Here is an 18555-nt window from a genome sequence, read left to right as displayed (position 1 = left end):
TTGGGTCACTGTGCATCGTGCTGCTGTCATGAAGCTGTGGACATATTAGACCACAAATTCTATTCCTGGCGTATGGCTGAACAGTTATTAATTTGGCTTTTGTGTTCAAACCTTCTGTTTAATTTGAATTAGCTTAGCTGTAATTTGAGTTGAAATGCCTTGGTCTCTGGTTTCTCTGCGAGGTCAGGGTGCTGCGTGTGGACAGCCGGCGTGCTGTCCCCACTGAGGCTGTTTTGCAGCGAAATGGACTCTAAAGTCCAAGGCCCTTCATCAGCGAAGCAGACTGTGTTTACCCATGGCAGCATTGCTGCTCATTATCTACATCGTTGTCAAACGGTTATATAAAATACAGAGGGATAGGGAGCCAGGATGTGATTGGGAGAAGGGCTCTGGATCACTGAGGAGCAAATGCAGCCCTTGCAGACTGGCACAGCCTTTCCCCTCCCCCAGAGAAAGACTTGTTATATTTCTTGGGGGTTTTTGTTTATTTGGCTGTATGTTTTAGTAGTCTGAGTATGGCAATCTGGGCTTCAGCTTTCATAGGATACCCAGTTTGTTGCTGTACTCCCTCCATAAAGACACTGCAGCTCTCTGCCTCTGGAAAGGTGATTCTGCCGGTGTTTTCCAGTACGCCAGGTTACTCATTCTGACCTAGGCTGGTTCGTGCACTGTGAATGCTCAGAGCAGTTGCCTTGTTTGCAGGCGTGCCCTTCTGTACACTGCACTGATGATAACTGTGTCCCGTTTGCAGGGGATTACATTTTAGGATTTTCATAGATTAAAGCACACACAAAGGTTTACGATGGTGACTTTTTCAAGAAGCTCAACCCTTTTGTCAGGGTGATGATCAGAATCGTGCCACTTCTATATTCAACAAGTCAGGAATTGTGCTCCTCAGAGGAGCCCTTTCTCAGGTGTCCAGTGAGGCCCAGCCCGGCCTGGGCCCTAATCCTGCCCCACAGGGAGCCTGCAGGCTGCCTTCTTACTTACACCCAGGCCTGCTGCCCTCCTGCATTGCCCCTGAGGAGGATAAGCACTCCAGCACCACATCTCTCATTCGAAAAATAACTCAAGGCACAAACACAGCACCCTAGTGGGCTGAAATGTGTGTGTATCGGGGAGGAGGGGAATTACGAGTAGGGGAAGATTTATGCCTTCCTTTGCGCTGTTGCTTGGTAACAGAAAATGCCTCTTAAGCCTATTTTTGGTGAGGGGAGGGGTGAAACTTGATTCAGTGACCATCTGTCCCAAGCCAGTTGATTTCCTGTTGAGCTGTCCTTTGTTTCTGTCAAACAATTGATTGTTACCCTTTGCAGATAAGGATACTGTTGGTGACATTGCCCTGAATCAGCAGGTTGGCTTGTGGAGACCACAAATCAGACCTACCGCTTTTTTTTTCCTCTTTTAAATGTTTTGGGTTTTTGGTTCTTCTGAGGCCACTAATTACATTTTTCTTTCCTGGTTTTTATTCATCTTTATTGCTCCCTCTTTTTTCTTTTTGATTTGCTTTCCTTTTTGGGGAACGTCTGTCAGTACAATATTAGAGTGGCATAAATTCAATTGAAATATTTTTTTCAAGCAGTAATAGTGCTCTTTTTGTAGTGTGAAGTCATTGGGAAAAAGCCACAGTTTTGGCTGTGTGAGCTTTTTAGTAGTGACGGAAGCAGAAATTAACTGAAGTCACTATTGAAGAAATCCCTGCTGTTTCTTTGGAACAAAACCTAAGGTTTTTGTTTTTGTTTTTATTTTTATTTTATAATTACAAATGGAATATTTGCTACTGTTTTTGCTTAATTGTTAGAAAATCGTTCTCTCAGAATAGTATCTCCTGATGTTTGCTTAGTAATAGATTTAAACTCTGATTAGATTATTTTTGTCATCTTCTTTCTTTATATTGCAAAAGCCTGTATTTTTCCTTCAGGTTTATGCATGTAGGGTACAAGACGTGTCCTGTAGCTGCCTTTTTTGGTTAAGCATTCGCATTCTATTTCCCTTCCTGCCTTGAATTACAGTGTTTGAAGAAGAGGGTTGTGCTTTGGTTATTGTCTGGAAAAAGAGTAAGGAATACGTATCCAGAAAGACAAGTAAAATCTGCACATACAGAAGATATGTAGTCTGAAGCTTCTCAACATTGCCTTGGATGTCTATTGGATTAAGATCTTATTGAGCTAGTAGCAAGGTACCTACTAAACACTGAGTTTAGTGGATGTTGGGTCAGGAATACTTGTGAGTTTTTCTGACTTCCTTTTTGAAGATGCTGGAGATGATTAAAATCTGTGACTTGGCTGAATAAGAGTTTCATATCAAACCATGTCAGTGAGCCTGTGGTTAGATGTGTGGGAGCACTGTGGCTTACTTGCTGATTAGCCACCTTTGTATCTTCCTTTCTGGTTGGCTGTTTATACACCTAAACCTCAGCCTTTTCCCCCTGTTGTGTTGCTGTTAGTATGCCATATGCTGTGTTCTGACATAGGAAGTGATCCACTTGAAAAGAACTTCTTCTAGGTTACTTTTTCATATATATAAATAAAGTTTCTTGATCCAGCACACCAAGCTGAAGTGTGCAATGATATGTGTCACTGAGTATAATCTTTTTCTCATTAGTTAATGACAAATATATCGAGCTGTTTACAAATACGAAGTTAGTTAGGTAGAGAAATGCTACTTTAGGATTAGTTTGGGAATTTTGTTAACTGTTATCACCGTGTGGTTGGTTGGGGCTAGGGAGTTTAAACCTTGCAGAGAGGGAGCTGTTTTGTCCTGGAGTGATTCTTTTTTTGTCCTACCTGCAGTAATGAATTTTTTTGAAGGGGGGAAAGAATAAAGAGCTTTAGAATTTTTTTTCAGGCTTGAAAACCCAGCCCCATGTATTTTTCTGGCATAGAGTAGTTATTTTTCTGGTGAGGTGTAGTTATGTTGCTAAGCTGTATAGCTCAAATTGTAGGGAAAAGACTGAAGGTCCAGTTCTCTCAAGCAGGTGAGTCAGTGGTGCACACAAATGACAGAGCAGTTAGGCTTCTGGTTTGCACCTATCTCCACGTTCTCCTGAGTTGTGCTGTACTGCATTTCTTCCATTTAAAACAGATCTCATGTGTGCTTTGTTCACAGATAAAAGCAGCTGCAGATCTGTTGTTCAAAGAGCGCAGCACCTGTGGCTTACCTTACATGCAGGAGAGCAGTAATTTGAGAAAGAGAAGCAGGTAGGAGACTGGCATCTGCTTGCATTCACCTTCTCGTGTTGCTGTTGCAAGGATACAATTATTTATGTATGTCTTTTGCCTTTTGAATGCTATCAACCAGAGTCTGAGCAGTGTGTTTCGGTGCTGGAGCATTCTGCAGCACTTGTCTTTGAGGAAGGGACACGCATGGGGTAGGGTCTTGAGCGTAGGGTCATGATCAAGTTGCTTTATCATACTAGGTGAATGCAGTGTATGTAAAACCAGTCTGAAGGTGTGAAGTGATATAATAGTTTGGAGGGAAAAGTGGAGAGAAATAGAGTTTCTTGTCATTTGTGCAAACTTGTATCCAGTTTCAATAATATAAACACATTTTGTATGATAACTAAATTCATTTATTTAAATATTTTAGGAATCCTTTTATATTATTTTTAGAACTTGTGGTTTCCCTAAGATCCTTTTCTCCTTAAAAGTGATTACACTTATTTTGCCTCATTTACATTCAGAGAACAGAGTGATGGAAAAACGAAGGGACTAATTGACCTGAAAATTGGAGTTGTGAGGTCTAAGCTAATGTCTCAAACCTGATGTGACCTTTGTTATGACTGTGGCGAGAGAAAATGTGCTCTTTTATGATCTACTGCCTCACTGCTCTTATGGATGCTCTAACCATTGTGGGGCTGAGGTTGTTTCTGGACACCTGATGGCATTCAAGAGGAGGGAAATAGCAAGCCCTTTTTGTATCTGAAAAAGACATGAATGGATTATGAAATATTCTTCCATCCATAACAACTAGTGGGCTTTCATTTAGGTATTCTTCTTGATTTAACTTAGAAGTTGGAGTTGCCTGGAGAAATACTGCTCTTTTGCTGTGTGATTAGGTGAACTAGTTTGTTCAGGCAGCCACTGAGGGTGTAAACTCTGAACACTTGATGTGATTCTAAAGTCAAGTCTTGCCACAGTGTGGTACTCATCCTCTGTGTTTGTAAATGAGTGCAGAAGACTGCAAATAAATGGAGGTGTCTTGAAATGGCAGTTTCTTTTGATGTAAACAGGTAAAATGGAATGTATCAGTTTGAAGGGAGGTGATCAAATGTATTGGGAGATTAGGCCAGTCTCTCTGACTGAACTGCTGTCACCTTCCAGTTTTTCTCATGTAAAAATTTGTCATCACATGATGACAGTATAGGTCTTGTCTACTTTTGTTTTTCCCCTCACTGAGGAAAAAAATATTCTTTCTTGGTGTGCTAGGGGCTGGCTCTAACATAATCCAGATGGTTGAGTTTCTGCTTATTTTTTCTGACATCTTTGCCTGGAGCTTTTTCAGATTGTTTTCCCAAGTGACCAGATACCAGCAAGGGGCTGGTCTTGGAGTTAAGCCGGCTCAAGGCAGTGGTTGGAGGATCTTTGTTCTGATTCATCTTGACCACAAAGTTCCTAGCAGACCTTGGGGGTTGGGGGCTTGGAGCTCAGTCCTTGTTCTGTGGGTTTGTTTTTGTTTTGTTTTAACTTTTCTTTCTCTCTTTCCGTGAGTAAAACAAGCAGCTAAATTCTCCGTAGTGTTTGTGTTGAATTAACACCCCCGTTAAGGCCTGTAAATAAACTGTTCTTGAGGTTACCAAAATGTCCTGAGCAGATATCTTGGCTTATTTTTCTTGCAGGACATTTGTTTGAAGTAAATTCTCTATTAAGTCCCAAGAAAGTGGCTCTTTGTTTTACGCCTTGTTTTGGAATGCTATTTATTAGTGATATCCAGGGGGTTCAGAAACATAAATAATGTTTGTTTCAAGGTTTGTTGGGTGCAAATGGTGGGGGGTTCACACTGAAGAGAGCTGTTTTGTTTGGTGTGGCTAATCAGGAGTGAGGCTGGAATTGCTCATAGCTGTCATTCAGGTTTTGTTTCAAAGTCCAAGGGCCTACTGGGAAAAACAAAAAGCTAATGAAAGCTGACTGTATTTCAGCCCAAACCCTCAGGAATCCAAAATGATGTCCTGACACTCAGTGTATTCTTATTCTCCTGCATTCCCGTGGTTACTAAGGTAACAGGTTTTTAGAGGCTTTACATCTTCATTGTCAAGTATTTGCTACACTTATTGTTGCTGTTTGCAGATTAGGGCAATTTAAACAATGCCTTTTGAAATGGGGACCAAAAAATACAAAAAGAAATATGGTAGAAATAGATGTAATGAATCAATTACCTTCTCTCCTTTAAATTTTCAGTGCTACTTCTCTGAGGCTTCATACAGAATGTAACACAGGTTTAGCAACTGGATTTTAAGCGTGGAGGCATTTTCTTTTTCTTTCTTTTTCCTTTTTCTTTTGAGGCTATTCATTACAGGACTCCCTGAATATAGATTTTAAGAGTATTACTTTGTAACTTTGTTCCTTTTCCTAACAACAGAGTTGTCCTGAAGGCACTTCAGTTTGGATTTGCATCTGGTGGTTGTTTCTCTGATTAAAATACACCTAAGACAGTCACCTGAACTTCACAAGCTGTATTACTGCCACATCACTGCGTGGGTGAAATCATTCTTTAAAAACTAAGCATCCAGGGACAAACAGGAGAAGACTTCTGTGTGTGTTTAACAACACAGCAGAACTCGAGCCCCGAGTGCTCTGTTGATGCTCCTCTATGTCCATTTAGCTAGAGCAGAAATGTGCTTGTAGTTTAAATATTGTTTCACTGGTGGTTTATGGTGTGGTTTCTTTTATCCCCTCCGCTCCCCTTTCCTCCTGAACAACTTTTGCTCTTTGCCTGTTGCAGTTTAAATGCTTTTAAAGCAACTATGCAGCTGCTTTCAGCTTGTGTTGCAAGAAATATGGTGTGAACAGAGTTTGAAGAGTCAGGGAAGACTTCCTATCTATTGTTAGAGCTCCTGTCGGTTAACAAAATATTGTTTCGTGCATCTCAAATCAATGACATTTGTGACTTTCTCTTTGCTAATAACTGAGTTTGAATATTGATAACTGAACTGCTTATGTCTCATTCATGTGTGCAGCCCAGGCTTATCTTTAATTCTGCACTAGTGTTTCTACCTCTGCATTACAACTCTTGCTTAAGCAAAATTTCTTTAGAATAAAATCTCACTTTGAGCAATATTATCACAAGCCAAATTCTGCTTCAGAATAAGTAATCCTACCAGGTAATTTCTAGGAATAGACAACACTTTTCTAGTGATTAAACAGTCTTTTTCGTCTCTCTTTAAAAAGATTACTCTGGCATAGCTGTATTATAAAGTTAGGCATTTCGGTGAGACTGACTGTACGAAGTGGGCTTGAGGCTGAACTGAGGATGCAGTTTTTTGTAGCTGTGTGGTGTTGTAGCTGATTGTTGTACACAGCCCAAACCAGACCAAATGCAGTGTGGTGGATGCTAAGTCCTTCTTAATGTCACAGAGGCAGTGTTTTTAGTTCAGAACAGTCTTACCATACCGGGGAAGATGCAGGTTTTTTCTGTCCTTGAAGTGAGGCCACAGCCTTACACTCCAGAGCCATTTGCCCACACACAGGCAGCAGCTGTGGGCAAGATCCCCTTACTGCTGAAATGATTCGCTACCTCACTGAGAGCGTGCCCTTGGATTGTGTTTTTTTGTGAAGGTTGGCTATATAAAGACAATGTTTTTGCTGCTTGTTTGCTGCTGAATATAGTTTCTTTGGAAACATGAGCTAGAGGCCCCGTTGGGCGCCATTTTGTGAATGGTGCTGGCCTTGGTTTGGGCTTACTGAGATGGGTGGCTGTGTGTGCTGAGTTACAGCTGTCCCTACCCCCATTACAGCAGGAGGTAGCTGACCTAAAGGAGACAGGGCTTAGGGGCTGATGTGTGGATTCTGCAAACACAGAGCAGATTACCCCATAAAAAAAAGGTGGCAGATGGGTGGCAGACCAGAAGGGGTGAAGCTGAAGGCAGGCTGAAGTACTCCCTGAGATGAAGGGCAGAAGGGTCTTCGCAAGCATCTAGTACAAATTATTTTGTTTGTAGGGAAGACTTTGATTAGGTTGTTACCTTAATAGTTCTGCATGTGTGATTGGTGCTTTGCCCTGGACACAGGTGTGATTTGGTATCAAAACAGCTGTGAACAAATGAAGATGACTTCTTCTCTTTATAATAAGCTACTTATTTATAGGACTTACATGTTTAAAGAGCTAAGTAAGGGAATGATAACAAATAGGGTATGCAAAGAAAAATTATACTTCTTTACCATAAGACTTTAATAAACAGTTTTACCTTTGTGGTTGTTTTTACTGTTGTTGTTGTGGGGCTGCTTGTGTTTAAATTTCCCCTCTTTTGAGATTCAAAGATAGTATTCATCATGTGGCTGTTGTAAGCTTACTGGGACAGCTTGTAAATTCCTTAGTTTGGAGGGGGGGAAAGGAAAAAAAAGAAGTGACCAAATTGTTAAGGCTATAAGCACTGACTTGGATGCAAAAGAGTCTGCAAGGTTTTGTTTGTTTTAAATAGAAACTTCTTATTGCTCTTTCACAAACTTGGAACAATCATTGCAAGTCAGTGTGGCAAGAGGCTGTTATATCTCCTAGCAGATTTTTTTTTTTTTTCTCTATTTTGTAATAGTTGTTTTCCTTCCCTGTGGGAAGAGCGATGAATGTTAACCCATCACCAGTGTACAAAGGCTCACATAGGAGACCAGTTGGACTTCACTGTAGGGAATGGGGGGAGTTTCTTGGTGCGTTGTGTGTGCTCTGTCATTCCAGATGTAACCCTGCAGCTCAGCAGCGCCCTGCTTTTTGTCAATGGGAACAAACCTTCCTTCCCTTTTCGGCTCCCCATCCAATAAGCAAGAGTAAGTCTTGTGCAGAAATACATCTTCATGCTATTTTTTCAATTCTTACTTTTTTTAAAGCAAGTTTTTTATTGTTAACAGAAATCTTCATTGCTTTTTTTTTTTTTTTTTTTTTTTTTCTCTCCTGGTGTTTGTTTTGTTTTCTTTAATAATGATTTTTGTGCTTTAATCAAACTGCATTGTCATCTCTTCAGTCTATAAAGGGAGGAAATAAAAGTGTCCCTAGCAATTTGTGATGGAGACCAAAGAAAAAAAAGGAAAAGAAGAGACTCCTAGCAGCAGAGAGAAGCTATCACAGTGAAATTAATAAGTATAGAGAACCTGTGTGTAGGGAGATAAAGGTAGAGAATGGTCAGTGCAAGCGAGGCGAGAATCAGTATGTTGCAGAAGGCAAATGTTACCTGTATGGTGAGCACATAATAATATATTGCATGATGCAGAGTTGCAGAACAAGACACACAATATTTTGGGCAGGGAAAGCCTGAGGACAAAATTCTTCACTCTTGCTCCATTCTGGCCTGTTTAGCCCTGGACTACCTTTCACTCAAGTCTGTATCGAGTGCCAATCCATTCATTTAAGAATCTCACTGCCTGGTTTCTGAATGATTACACAAATTAACCGACACTTCAGCCAGTTGCCTTTAGTAGAAGAATGAGGAAGGATAATTATTCTGAAAATAGTTGTTTGCAATAATAATGAAAAAAGCAAGAAAAAAAAGCACTACTTGTTTCTGTTAGAGATTGTTTCCTTTGCTAAATTTCAGCTTTTGATTTCATTCTTTAGTAAACTGATGGGTCAGGTAGTAGCTATGGATATTACAGGTGCCAGCTCTTATAGTGAGTTTGAGGACAGAATTTTGTGTCTGTTTTTATTTATTTAGTTATTTTGATGGGAGGTGCTCAAATGGTGTTATTTTTAAATAGCAGTCAGAATGATTTCCATGCCTCTGGATCTTTCAGCCATGCAGTGCTACCCATCAGTTGACTGGATCATATTTATCTCAGTAATATCTAGGTGTGGTTGAGCGCCAGAGAAAAGAGCTGTAGTTTAAATGCCAACTGTCTGAAATTGTTTACTTTTTTCAGTCTAGAAAGTTCAGGTTTCTGGTGCTTCAAAATAATTATTCCCATGGGAAGAGCTTGTTTGCCTGAACAGTTAGGCAGCCTAGTGATGTGTTCCCATTGATGAAGATGGCAATGATAAAGCACAGGCATCTTAGAATCAAGCAGTAAACTTTATTCCTGGCATGCTAGCAGCTGTTTAAAATGGCTTATATTACCAAACATGAAAAGTCTTACCCATATAAGTAAGCGTTGTGTATTATAGTCCACATTGAGTCCACATTCTGTTGACTTGATGATCTCTAGAGGTCCCTTCCAACCCCTACAGTTCTGTGATTCTGAAAGGTGGAATGAAATGTAAGTATATTCTTTGTCTTTGAAGTGATTTTCTCCTATGGAAGAATGGATTATAGAAATGATTTGAGAACCTTTTTCAGGCTACAAAATGTTATTCCCTTCATACATATATGTGTGTATATATTTATGTATTTATGTACACATGTATGTATGTATTTTAAGGCTCCTGTTACAGTACTAGAAGCAATGGACTTAGTTCATCAGCACAGTGGTTCTGAAGAGGATTGGAGAGGTGGAACAACCTGCCCTCTTATCCGAGGAGAGCAGCATTTCTGTGAATTGTTAACGTCATTTCTAAATTAAGTAAATTCTTAAGGAATGTGTCATTATCAGCATGGCAGCTCTAAAAATCTGGAGAGGATGTGAAGGCCATGCAATAAATTGAAAGTAAGTCATACATTGAGTGATGTTGTCTTTGTTATTTAATGCTTTAATAGAAAAGTGATTAAATGTTGTAGTGTATTCAAACAAAATGTGTCTAATGTTAATGAATTACACAGCATTTTTCAGATATGATTTAGCCCTTGAGTCTTAAATATGTGGAGTGTTACAGTCTCTAGTTTGATACCGGCTGAATACCCTTCTGGGAGAGCATGTGCTGCTGTTCACCTCCGTAGTACTACAGCAGTGTGAAACAAGGGCCAAATGAATACAAACGACTGGTTGCAGCTGAGTTTCGTTTGCAAAAAGGGATACAGTGGAAACCAAGAGGCCAAGGGGGTTGTCTTCCATCTGTGCTGAAGATGCAAAGTCATGCTATCTAAAGGAGAAGAAAGATGACATTGCCCTTTAGCCTTGGTTTAATGTAGGTCACTTGGGTCACCAGATGACATGACTTTAATGGCCAAACTGCTTTTAACAATTGCCTTGGGCAGTGTTTAATTTTAGTGATCTTTTGGCAGCCTTCAGGAGAAAGGAGAGGAAAATTCCACCTTATCTTCTGGTTTTCACACGGTGCGCACTCAGCTGTTTCTGTGATCTTTTATGACTGGTCAGTATAGAGCAACATGTGTCAATGTGATTATCCACATATGAGAAGCGTCATTTACTTCCAAGCTGCTGGAAAACTGTCAGAACGGTTATTAATTATTTTTTGTTTTGTTTTCTCACTTCATTTTCTTGCTGGTAAAAGCCTCGGGGACTGAGCAGGCAGAAAAAATGTCTTCATATCATCTTTGTAATTGCTTGTCATGCTTTCTTCCTAAAAGAGAGTTAACACTTAATATTTATATTTGATAACTTCACATACTGTTCTGTGCTGAAATTTTTCTACTGAAACGTAATACTTTGTGAACATCTTTTTTACTGTGGGTTTATAATAAATCTTGGGCTGGGTTCACTAAAAGGTTTGTCAGCATTCTTGGGTTCTTTGTATGCAGGATTTCTAGTCAGCTTGAGCTGACCTACAATTTACTATCCTGCTTTCATGTGTAATATTTCTGTTTGTGCTATGAAGCACTTAAACAATTAATCACATACTATAAAAACAGATAAGGAAGGGTAGAGCTGAATACCTATTGTCCTACTTTTTTTTCCTAGGGATGGACTATATTAATAGTACAGGGAATATACAATGTTCCCTTTCAGAAATGCCTCATATATCTTAGAAGGTGTGTGCGTGCATTTCCGTTCTGTATAGATGCTTTTGGTGAGTTATTGCTCAGAAACAATGTCTTGAAGTTGTAATGGAGAGTGTGATTAACATGTTAGCTTAATGGACTGTAATGGTAGGGGAAAAAAAAGACAAAAGCAAATGTTACCAAAGAAAAAAAAAGAGATTAAAGCAGAAAACATGATTCCGCCATGCACATTCATTTTCAGTATATCAGTATATCAAATTACTGAATGTCATATGCAGTTTGTCTCACTCTCCCTTTTATGCAATAACAGGTATTAAGACTGGGAAGAAAACACACGGTAAGGTGGTAAGAGATCAAAGGTGCAGAGCAACTACTATATCAGAAACAATTAACTAAACATCAGCCTGGGAGAAAGACTGCTGAGGTCCATAGAGTAATGTGAGGCAGATGGTGGTACCTGGTCATGTCTTCTGATGCTCCTCAGTTCTTTTTCCACAGATGGAATCAGTAAGTGCCATGCTGAACATGAGTAAAAGGTGGTAACTGCAAATGTAAGGTGAGCTGTGATGCTCTGCTTTCAGCACATCAGCATGCTGGAAGCTTAAGTGTTTTGTTTTTTTTTATGGAAGCTGGACAAGCTCATAGCTGCTGCTAAATGAGCTTTGAGCTATGGATCAATGGAGGCTGGAGTTGTATTTTGGATAGTTACTCCTACAGTAACATCATGGTTTCTGTATTCTTCTAAGCATCAGCAAGAACCCCCTCCAGTGGGTTCTTCTTATGTTACCTTTCCCCAGCAGCTGGGACTATCAGATGTGCTGCCTAACTGTCTAGGTTCCCTCATGAATATTGAGGAGCCTAAACATCTTTTGTACCCCTGTCTAATCTTTATGGAATTTATTTGCGAATTTAAATGTAGTTGACAGAAAATGTAATTATTTGAGCCATGTTTCCATCAGAAGTGGACAAAAGCAAATGTTACAAAATAAATACAATAATTAGAAAGAAAATCACTTCATCTTGCCCCAAATAGTAATAATATGGTCACCGGAAAGAACTATTTAAATCTTTTTAAAGCTCTGAATGTAATATGCCATTGCTTCAGTGTGCACAGGAACAGTGGGGCACGAGGGTGACATCCAATTTTTCTTACATTATTTAGTAACTGACACAACATGCTGTGTTCTTGCTGGTTGTTAACAGCACGTGAATTATGAGGCCAAAGAGGTCTTCCTCATGACAATAGCCAATGTTTGTAGAAATGCAAAGGTCGTGGTCGTGGCTACTTTTTTTTTAAAATGCCAATGGGATAGTGATGACAATCACTGACCTAGACAGATTTTGAAGGGTTTATTGACTCATCTCCTATACTTTATGAGCGTTGATGGTTTGGCGCAGGTCTGACATCTGTGCTGTGCCATATGAAGTGAGTTTGACCTCACAATGAAATACAGGTCTTTCATATTTCTGTGAAAAGCAGGAATACTTGGTTTTGCTAACTTTATGTTTCAGTGCTGTAAAACTACAGTAGCATTATTTGCCATCTTTAAAAGTCACCTATTTAAAATGAAGTTTTGCTTTCAGGATAATTTTGTTTTGCTTATAAATTTTTTGAAGGGGGAAAAAAAAAGGGAATGGGGGGGTGTTCATTTACTTCCAGACCATATGCGTTAATATGAACAGTACTATATTTTCAAACAGAAAACGTTATCAAATTTGAATTAACACTACATTAATTATCTTAGGCCTTTCAAACAAAGCTTTTTAATGACCTTTTGCTGACAGTACATGTCTATATGTTTTAGAATTTATTTTGAATTGATCCTGAACCAATTCTTCTGCATGTACAGTGGTCTTAGGTATGTAAGTGTATTTCCTGGACAGAGTGGGATTTTCAAAGACTGAACCCCGCCATGTTTTAGCCACTTCTAATAAAGATTAAAAATTAGAAATGAGGAAAAAAAAAAAAAAAAAAAAAAAAAAAAGAGAGGGCCATTATTTGGCCCTTTGGAAACCGTGATTTTCAGTGACTGCATTGGATGCATTTTGGAGTAGTAGAAGACAAGACTAGGAGAGGGAGTGTGGGTGGCACATGGCCGCACTGAGTCACAGCACTAGGAAATGTGTTTCTTTGTAGCTGGAGGAGACAAGAGGCATTGGATGACCTAATCTTTTTCATCTTGAATTTTTCTCGTCTGATGTATTTTTTTTTCATTGCCGAGGCTAAATGTGGAGCCTTGCTATTTATTTCCTTTTTCATAGTAAAGTTTCAGCAGCGTAGAGTTTGTTGGTTTGAGCCTGTCTGAATCCGTGCCTTCAAGCATAATGTAATTTTATCAGTTTACTGAGCCATTGCTTTATTACTAAACAAATGAACTTTCTTTGCTTTGTGATGAGAATTCTTGTCTTGAAAGAGGCTGTAAATTATGCAACAAGTGACTTTGGCAGTGGATAGTAATAGCAAATTCATGTGATCTTTGTCATAAGCTAAAATAGTTGGTCTAAAACCAGTCATGTCTATGAACTAATTGAGAGTAAACCTAAAGTTCTTGGCTGAACTCCTCGGATTTTGGAGGGAAGATGGAGGCTGAAAGTCTCAATAAGGTTAAAATGAATTTTAGAAACAAATAAAAGGAACCAGTGGGAACTTCTGGTTTCAACAAAGATTTATTTATTGATTTAATAATTATAGATGAAACTGGTAATGTAATCTGTTAAGCTTGTTTCTGTTGTACAGTTTAGTGTTCCAGCGCTCTCCCAGACTGTGGTTATTTGTGTGAAACTTGTGCTTACTGAACAGCTGTTAGACTACTCTGTCCCCATATTTCAGTCGCAGTATTTGGCAGCTCTTGGCATCAAGCGTGCAGATGAAACAATTGCTTTGTTTGCAGAAGGGGAAACATTTTAAGGTCACTGTTCTTTCCTGCTGCTTTTTTCTTTTTTGCTAACAGCCTTGCACTGTAATTACCTTGTGCTTGGCAGGAATCAATTTAGTCTTGACTGTGCATCTTAACTGTCCCTTCAGAAGCTGGCCAAAGCTATCCAAGTTAAAAGCCGACATTTCTAGCTAATTCATGCTCGGAAACTTGGTTGTGGTGATCTGCTGAAATCCTGCCTCCCTCGTGTCTCTGCTGTAGCCCACAGCTGTGAGGAATGGAGCGGGACTACTGCCTGCAGATGTACCTCTGGCCACGACAAGCCCTCTGAAACTCAGGCACTGAAGCTGAGGAGACATCTAGGGTTTAGTTTGTGTGAGTCTGAGTTCACTGATTGGGCTTAGGCTATATGCAGATGGTGAAAGTATGGAAACACTCAGAGAGAAAGAAATGTAAAGGAGGTGAAGCTGGCCATGCAAGAATCTGAGTGCTGAGAAATGAAGGAAGAAATGCGTGCTAGAAAATATTGAGATTGGCTTGATGAGGAAGAACATGGGAATCAGGATAAGAAGCAGAAATGATGGGGCCATTGGAGGCAAAGCTGGGTAATGACACTGAGAATGTCATGTCATGGAGCCTGAGAACCAACTAAGTTAGGGGAAAAAAGATCTGATGAAATAAAGTACTTCTGACCAGTTCAGTTATAAAGTGAATTGGTAAGGAGCCTTTGGATGGGACAGAACTAGAACTAGAGTGAGGATGAGACAGCTGAGACTGTCTAGTGAAATAGTCTGGACTAAAGCTAGACAAGCCAGGTGGGAGGGGAAGCAGAGATTGTTAGACAAGAATAATGCATTTCCATCTCATTTTATCCTTTGAAATGCCTAAAACTGAATAGGAAGACTTTTTTTTTTCCTTAGCCTCATCATTCTTTTGCTGTCAGTAAACCTCTAAAGTCAAGTTGACTGACGAAGCCGTGCCCCACTAATAGTGGTGTGTGTGGAGCACCGTGACCTGAAGGGAGAACTCCAAAGCCCTTTGCCATTTCTGTTTGTAAAGCAAATGTGGGAGAACCAAACGCTCTGTGAGCTGTGGGAATACTGACAGCGCTGCCTGCCTTCTGTTTGTCTTCATAATGACAAACGATCAACCTCTCCATCTGGGGCTTCAGTATGCCAACAGGCGCTCTGTGATCATTGCTGTGGCAAAGGCATGGCAGGGCTGGCTGAGGGGCTGGGTCAGGCTGGCATTGGGATAGAAGCAGGTCATGAAGAGGGATGGGAATAACTGAGGTCAGGGAACCAGAGAAGCACAAATGAATTCATTTCAAGGGCAAGGCAGAGGTGAAGGAGCTAGGCCGCGATCTGGAAAGGAAAAGTTGTTGCCTGCCAGAGTAAACATCAAAGCCTGCAGGCTGAGGTGAGACTCAAACCTGGACCAGGATGCGGGAAAGGAGCCCAAAGAAACAGGCTGCTAGAAACTGAGGTGTGATGTACAGCTTTAGAAAAACTGATAAGCTTCTGGAATGTCTTCTCTGGTGACACGCCTGCCACTTTGTGGCAGTATTTCTGAGTATGGAGCTTCTGCCTTGTCTGCTGGCTGAGTGGGACTCATTTCATCACATGGAAAAAATCAAACTGAGCCATAGTCCTCTAATTGAAGATAAAGTGTGCTGTCTGACTTAGTGCTGATGCCTAGGTTTCTGTAAGAGTGTGTTACACAAATGGGTCTATACTTTGTAATGTCACCTTTGTTTTGTCAAAACAGGGACACAGGGAAGAAAAATTTACTTGAGCTGAATTGTGTCCTAGGCTCCTACTCTTACGTGTTTCAATGAAGAATGTTCTGATAATGCTGTTAGGAGACGAAAGTTGGTTGTCTGGTGATCAGTTAAGTCCCTAAGTTATCAGAATTTCTTCCGTTCTTTTTCTCCACCTTCACTTGACCCCATTCCCAGCACCCTAGGAGAAGCTTTTTCATATGTAAAACTTCATTCTTTTTTCAAAGCTAGTATTTAGTGATATCCCTTATATACTATGTTTGTAATCTGTGAAAGAGACACATCAGAACTTACAAATTCTGTGGGTTTTTTTTTGTTTTGTTTTTTTGTCCAGCGTGTTTGTTTTTGGTGGAGGAAGCACAAAGTGTAGTGAAGGGGAGCAGTGTTAAAGGAAAGTGTAATGCTTGACTTAACATCTATTTTTCATTTTAAAGACTGTTTTAATTTGATGTTCTGTCTAATACAGTATTTGGATTCTCCTTTATTTTTTTTCAGTGTCTCTCCACTCTCTAGATTCCAGGAAAGTGCTGCTCATCAGGGAGCAGTCATGAGCAATGGCAACAAACTTTTTGGGCCTTCACCCATGCTGCAAAATATACTTCTTTTTTTAAGATTGTAAAATGTACTAAAATATTCAATATTACCTAGGAGAACTTCCGATCTAAGTTCTCTTAATTGTGACATGGAATTGGGAGGACTGCTGCATGTTGTCTCCTCCTTCCCTTCTTTCCCTCCCACTCCCCTTTTTGCTTACCAATAACTCTGATTCTCTTTAAAAAATAATAATTAAAAAAAATAGAAGAATCTCAACATAGTATATTTTTGAGTTGGAAGGGACCTTTAAAGGTCATCTGGTTCAAATCCTTGCAGTGAACAGGGACATGCGCAGCTAGATCATGTTTCTCAGAGCCTCTTCCAGCTTTTGACCTTGAGCATCACTAGGGATGGAGCTTCCTCCACCTCTGGGCAGTGCTCCATCACCCTTACTGAAAAAAAAGGGTGACAAAAACCCTTCTTCATATCCAATCAAAATCTCCTCACTTTTACTTTGAAACAATTTCCCCTTGTTCTATCACAATAGACTCTGTTAAAGAATCTGTCCCCTTCTTTCTTATAGCCCTTGTTTAAATACTGAAAGGCTACTATCAGGTCTTCCCAGAGCCTTCTTTCCTCCAGGCTGAACAGCCCCAGCTCACTCAGCCTATATTCATAGGCGAGGTGTTCCATCACTTACATCATTTTTGTGGCCTTCCTCTAGAAGAACTCTTAACAGGTCCATGTGTCTCCTGTACTGAGGATTCCACATCTGGATGCAGTACTCCAGGTGAGGCCTCACCAGTGCAGAGCAGAGGGGCAGGATCACCTCCCTTGCCCTGCTGGCCATGTTTCTTTTGTTTGAGCCTAGGATTCGGTTGGCTTTCTGGGCTGTGAGGGCATGTTACTGGCTTGTGTCCAGCTTCTCATCCACCAGTAACCCCTGGTCTTTTTTGGTAGGGCTGTGCTCAATCCTTTCATCCCCCAGCTTGTATTGGTAGCAAGGGTTGTCTTGACCCAGGTGCAAGACCTTGTATTTGGATCTGTTGAACCTCGTGAGGTTCACGTGGGCCCTCTAGTCAAGCCTATCTAGGTTCTTCTGGATGGCATCTCATCCCTCTGGTGTGTTAACAGCACCCCACAGCTTGGTGTCATTTGCAAACTTCCTGAGGGTACACTCAGTCCAAATGTCGATGTCACTGATGAAAGTGTTAAAGAGCGCTGGTCCCAGTACTGACCCCTGAGGGACACCACTTGTCACCGATTCTTCCTTCCCCACCCAACAAATGCTTTATAGCTGACAAACATAAGCCATTTCCTAACCTTATCCTCTTTCTACAGAGGTCATAAAAATTGCTAATGCAAATGATGTTGCCTTCTGTTGTGCGCTTATAGAAGGAAGCGGATCACTGCAGTTTATGGGGTACTTACCCTTTTCGGTACATGATGAATGGCTCACTTCAAATGATGTTTCCTCATTGATTTCCCACTATTTATCACCAGAAAAGACAGAGCAGGAAGAAGAGCATTTAAACATGAAGTTGATTTTGAAGATGACATAAATTACACTACAGTGTGAAATCATGGCAATATAGCATTTGCCGGAGTAGAGGAGCAAAATACATGAAGTCACTTCTTTAAACTTAGAACTACATTGCAATTTTACTGCTTGCAAGGCTAGCTAAGATTTAATTGATGTTACAGTCTCTGAATACTTCAGTTACTGCTTCACAAGAAGCAAAACTGTTTAATCTTCCTGAGATGTTAGTCCTTAAACTTGTTTGCATTGTTCATTTTCACAGAATCCAGTGTTGGCTAACTTGCTAGCAAAAATGAGGCTACACAGGCTAGAAAAGAATAGGGTGTTTCAGAAGTCGCTTTGGTAGCCACTATTGCAAACCAGTTAATATAATGAAAATGTGTAAATTGAATTTTGAAGACAATGAAACTGTTGAGGTGAGGTCTAGCTGTTTCAGGAGTTGTGTTGTAATAATTTTCATTTTCACTGTGCAATAGCATAGCTATCAGTTATTTTCTTGCATTATTTATATCAGCTGAGATGCAATATTAGTTCTGCTCAGTATAGTAGAAAAGTCTCTTTGCTTTCTTTGGACTTGTGCTTATAGATTTTTAGGTTTAAACCAAAATACAAACAGTCTGCAGGCTTCCCAGTCTGATCCGCTTTGATCTTTCTCATTTTCTGAAAACCATTTTGAGTGAATCTGTGAATAATCTACATGCCTGCTTAGAGATGACTGGGAAAATATATGTTGTCCATTTCCCTTCTAGAACTATGGAACTGGTCTTCAGATACCTCTGCTGTAGATATGGAGCAGCGTGGTGTGCAAAAAAGCAGATAATATCATAGCTCTTCACTTATTTGCGCACAT

At 40.1% G+C, this 18555-nt stretch overlaps 1 protein-coding gene across 20 annotated transcripts in view; it reads left to right on the top strand.

Moving 5' to 3' along the window:
• Positions 1 to 18555, top strand: part of GREB1L (GREB1 like retinoic acid receptor coactivator) — a 108581-nt gene that overhangs the window by 8670 nt on the left and 81356 nt on the right. For 11 of the 20 annotated variants that reach the window (XM_085539610.1, XM_085539607.1, XM_085539602.1 and 8 more), the window contains exon 2: positions 3109 to 3200. The exons of the other annotated variants lie outside the window; for them this stretch is intronic. The gene's annotated coding sequence lies outside the window, so the exon portion shown is untranslated. The remainder of the gene's footprint in view (positions 1 to 3108; positions 3201 to 18555) is intronic. 20 annotated transcript variants of the gene reach the window in all.

The sequence above is a fragment of the Coturnix japonica genome, chromosome 2 (genome assembly GCF_054131305.1).
Source record: "Coturnix japonica strain WE chromosome 2, WE-NBRP24, whole genome shotgun sequence".
In the NCBI taxonomy this organism is placed as follows: domain Eukaryota; kingdom Metazoa; phylum Chordata; class Aves; order Galliformes; family Phasianidae; genus Coturnix; species Coturnix japonica.
Note: the sequence above shows the minus strand (reverse complement) of the source record. Positions and strands in the feature narration are given on the sequence as shown.